The 5028-nt window shown below is 36.2% G+C and overlaps 1 pseudogene; it reads right to left on the bottom strand.

Moving 5' to 3' along the window:
* Positions 1-351: 351 nt before the first annotated feature.
* Positions 352-4479, bottom strand: LOC114755355 (leucine-rich repeat protein 1-like; annotated as a pseudogene).
* Between the last annotated feature and the right edge of the window lie 549 nt (positions 4480-5028).

Here is a 5028-nt window from a genome sequence, read left to right as displayed (position 1 = left end):
ATAAGAAACTCAAAACGAATAGTTATTATATACAAGGATGCAGAAACATTTCAACAATCAACTTCACTTTAATATATACACATATATATTGATATTACAATGATTAGATCAGTCCATCAACTTGAAAATTCCTCTATGATAACATCACACCCATCATAAAATCAGCATTGCAATTAATATCTCAAAACATACCTAGAAACATCATGACACAGTTACACAAGACAAGCCATTTCAATTATTAAAGTTACATACAACAGGAGCTGCTTTTTCAGCTGCCTATTACAGTACAAGATAACACACTTCAATTTTCTAATACACGTATAGTTCAATTTAGATTCAGATACCCAGGCTTTGTGTTATTCACGAGCAGTTTGTTTCATAACTTGCAAGTCCCAACAACTCCGGACCTTCCAACCGAGGGTTATTCTCAAAGCTGCAGAATTGAACCCCAAACAAAGGATTTAGATTGACCCCTTGAGCGAATAGATTAGGAAGAAAAACAAACAGCTAATAGGGCTTTTAGTCCCCTAACATCACATAAGGTTTCATTTTGGTCCTTTAATTTCATGCAATTCTTTTTCATTCCTCTAATCCTAATGCTTTTAATAAAATATGCTGATCTTAAAATTCTAAATGTTGACAAAATATTCTCAAATACTGATATATTAAGCGTAAGTATGGGCACAAAAAAAATCATGAATTGAGTCTAATGATAGTAGGATTAAAGGACAAAAGATGCTTTATAAAATTATGAGGCCGAAATAAAATTTTATATAAATCTTGACAATTAAAAGTACAGTTTTGCAATATATGATAGCAAGAAACTCAGGTTCCCATGCTTTCAGAATCAGTGTGCCGGGGGAAAAAAAAGGAATGAAAGCAAATGAACAGTTACAGAAACAGGAAGAACAATCTGATCCTCTCCACCAGAGCGCTATCATACAATTCATAGCTGGCTGCCAGCAAGGGACATGATATGTTGAAATTAATTATTCATGCAATATTGTTTTCCAGGTTAATTATTCATGTTACATTTATTCCAACTTCAGTCACATATTTGCGACTGAAGAATGATACTTTCACTTGTCCAACATCAAATTTTATTCTAATTATCTGATTTTCGATTAGCTGCAGCATGAAGACCAGGTTTAGCCATTGACAAATAGACATAAACCCATTTGACCAAAACCATAAACGAGAATTCATAAATTGATTGGGAAAATTAGACAGGAAACACCAAGCGCACTAGCAAAATCATACATTTTATCACTGCACTATGCATATTACACAGCATTCAGATATGAACTTCACGGTTTATTAAGAGCCCTGCAGTTAGGATGTCTACAAAGTGCAAACTGCAAGGACCATAACAACCAAGCCCCAACCTTCACTCTCTTCCCTAGCATAGATGACCGAATACAGCAGGAAGTGTAAGGGTACATTTGGTGTCTAAACAACTTCATATTTCGATTCTTTATTTTCCTTTGCAAAAATTAGTTATTCAGAAAACGCATTTGTTTTATGAAGTGAAAATGGTATTCATCTTTTGTTTTTGAATCAACCAGACATAAGTGCCATTAATACTACTTGACTTCTAATTTTGACAAGATTAGTTAATTTTCTTTAATTATTTTACATATATACCCATGCAAAATTACAAAAATGCACCAGTTATTTTGTGTAAAAACTGAAAACATCTTTCGCAAGTTTCCAATTTGCAGTTTCAGAGCATGGTTCTGCCGCGAATAGACAGGAAGCATATTAACAATCAAAAGCCAGGACATCCATAACATCTGAAATTCTCAATCAATAATTCTCAATGCTTAAGCAACACACTGCAATTTGCAACCAACAGACACTAATACAAAGCGACATGAATTGCTCCATTCAAGAAAACAATGGCATTATACTTAAGAATTAAAAGATAAATATATTTGGAAACATACTTATTCAATGAAATATGCTCAAATGGCCCTGCCATAGGAATTGTTCCGCATAAATCATTGTTGGACACATCGCTGAAGAGAAAAGTTAGAGTGCATGGGTGTTACTTCAGAATACCACCATAAAATGGCACCATAAAGAAAACAATGACTTACAATACTTCAAGGCTTTTAACATCAGCAAACCGCCCAGGGATTGGACCAGTTAACCAGTTGTCATTCAGCCGCCTGCAAAGAAAATATTGATTTATTGAGAGCAGTGAAAGTAATACAACTATGGAGGACAAGGAATTTTCCAACAACAAAAATCAAAACCAAAAACAAAGACTTTAGATCCAAAGAGCTCCCAATCCTTTAGTAGGTCCGTTAATTACATTCTGCAAGATGAACCTAACAATACAACTATAGAACCCAGAAGTCAACGCAAGGTAGTTGGACTCCATCATAGCTTTCACTTGAGCACAAAATTTTCTTGAGTCTGTCCCACATCACCTATTCTATCTAATAATTCTTCTAAGAACAATGAAAGATTTAACCATACTTACATAAAGACAAGATTCTTCAGCTTCCCCAATGAAGGAGGAATGGTTCCTGATACGTTGTTGTTATACAAGTCCAAGCTAATAAGGTTCTTCAGGTTCCCAAGCCCTGGTGGAATTGTTCCTTGAATATTGTTTTTATAAAGCTCACTACATCAGTATGAGTAAAGTATTTTGGAGTCAACTTCATTTAATTCATAACAAAAGATAGCTAAAACTATAAAAAATGTGTTGATGATTTCTGTGAGGGCATTTCACATATTTGGAGTCAAAGCACCAATACAGACTCAGAGCACCAACACAAAAGAGTAACCGCAGATTTGAAAACATACAGATATTGTAGACGTTCTAGGTTCCCAAGTTCAGGCACCAAATGTCCAGATAGGTTTGAGTTGCCAAGATCACTGCAGAAAATATTATAAGACCATCAACAGAATCATCAACGAAGAGAGAAAATAAAGAAAGGTTTTAATCAACTAAATACGCTGTATTCCTCTTCCAATAAAAAAGATTATGAAACTGAACAAAGAAGCAATCCATTGGCTACTTAAAATTGCAAAGACACCAACTCAATGCACAAATGAATCGAAGGAGATTTTTGTCAACAATCTTAGACATGTTCTTCTTGCAAAGAAAAGGCGTAATGATTTGTTTACAAAGATCCCGAACATTTAACAGGGTCACACCACAGAGAACTTCGATAGCCCGGAAAAAACATATGTTGATGTCGCCTCTTCAGAGCTTAACAAGATTGGATTACCCATAACCACCTGCCCTTACTTGTCCAACTGTGCCGTCCACTTCCCCCACCCCCACATCCCAAAAGGAAGAGAAAGAAATAAGTCAGCAACTCCATAGTGAATAGATATAGCAGAATTACATATAATTTAACATGTTTCCCTGCACATAGCATGGAGTTTGAGAAATGAGTAATTATATTCAGGCATAAATTTTATATATGATTAGTTGATGACGCTTAGTTTCATGGTTTTATCTATAATAGACGGAACCCCTTTATTAAGTCAGACCACAAAAATCCAGCAATGTACGCGATACCCCCGGGCAGGTGGAAGACAAGCAATAGAAAAGGATAAGGAAGAAGCAAGAAGATGCTGAGCTGGAACAAAATGGCTAATTTGTCCAATCATGTCATATTGCAGAATAAGTTTGTTATGGATCTACCTTGATCAGGGCTTTGCGTGTTCCCATCATGTAGTAGAGGATGAAAGAAGATAGGGGACCGGTGAGGAATTTGGTGAGAGATTTCATTTGAAGTCCCTTCTATGACTCAACGAAGGAAGATTATCCATCGCATTTGCTTTCATCCGTGTCCTTCTCTATTTTTTCTGCCTCCATAACAACATTTCACGGTTGCTCCAGTCCATATATTCCTGATATACAGGTTATCACTCTTTGCCACGCTAGGCTATCAGCATAAGGTAATTCAATACAGAGGCTGAAATAGAATTATTAAGTCCATAAATTCTTTGGTCAGGACAGAATATACCATTAACGTGCACTAAAATACACAAAATTTACAACAATCAATCAACAGATGTCTTCTGCCCCGGTGAAAAAGGCAACAAATGAACAAATCTTAAGACAAACTGCTTGTAATCATAGGAATGGTGCCTATTACTACCTTTTAAACATAAAAAGCCGAAATTCAGTTATTCCTATTGAAACAAACAACCAAAAAATGTATTCACATCCATCACAGAACAAAAGCATGGAAGAAAATGCGGGAAAAATGATAGGGGATAGATGCACATACAGTGACCTGGTTGTCCTGGTTGCAGGTGACATGGAACCAAGTACAAGGATTGACAAGGGTCGGATCCCCAACTCTGGAGCACGTTATTCGGATCGTACAAGCTGCGGCGAAGGGTGTAGAGTGCGCCGCCTTCGGAGTTAGCACTGACGAGATTATTTACAGCTAAAAGTAGAGAAAAGCATAACAAAACCCAAAAGGAAAGGAAGGTAGGTGCTGCTTCCATCGCTGAAGTATCTGTGATCTGAATTGAACTGTACAACTGTTGTTAGGTTTCGCTTTACGACTTCTGATTCAATAATAATGCTCCAAAGAAGATGAAGAGAAGCTTCGAAAATGAGAAAGTGGAAGACAGGATCCACTTTGGGAATATCATCACAAACAGTAAAAGATGGATTTTTCTTTTCAATTATTAGAGAAAGTGTTGGTAACCCAGATTCTCCATTCACACTTGACAGACCTATGGCTTAGGCCGCTTTTCACTGAGTAGAAAGATTTGAAATCAAATTAAAATAAGAACGAGGATAAGAATAGAATGGAATCTTAGAATGTAAAGCATGTTCGTGGCGTACTTTTTAAAGTCAATCCTATCTTTCTTAATTTTTTTCCCTACCGTTTTCGTCTCTACAAAGTCCAAAAGTACACAGATTTGTGATTTACCCAGATTTTCAGATTGAGAATGGCAAATTTTTTTGTTTCCCCGCCCAATTCAGTGAGAACTGAGAAGCAGCGAAAGTGGGATTTGAATTTGCGCAAACTCTTAATACTCCTCAAT

The sequence above is a fragment of the Neltuma alba genome, unplaced genomic scaffold, assembly GCF_004799145.2.
Source record: "Neltuma alba isolate B1F8T4 unplaced genomic scaffold, ASM479914v2 tig00010253_pilon, whole genome shotgun sequence".
Lineage (NCBI taxonomy): Eukaryota > Viridiplantae > Streptophyta > Magnoliopsida > Fabales > Fabaceae > Neltuma > Neltuma alba.
The sequence above is the reverse complement of the archived record's forward strand: the minus strand, read 5'-3'. Positions and strand labels throughout refer to the sequence as shown.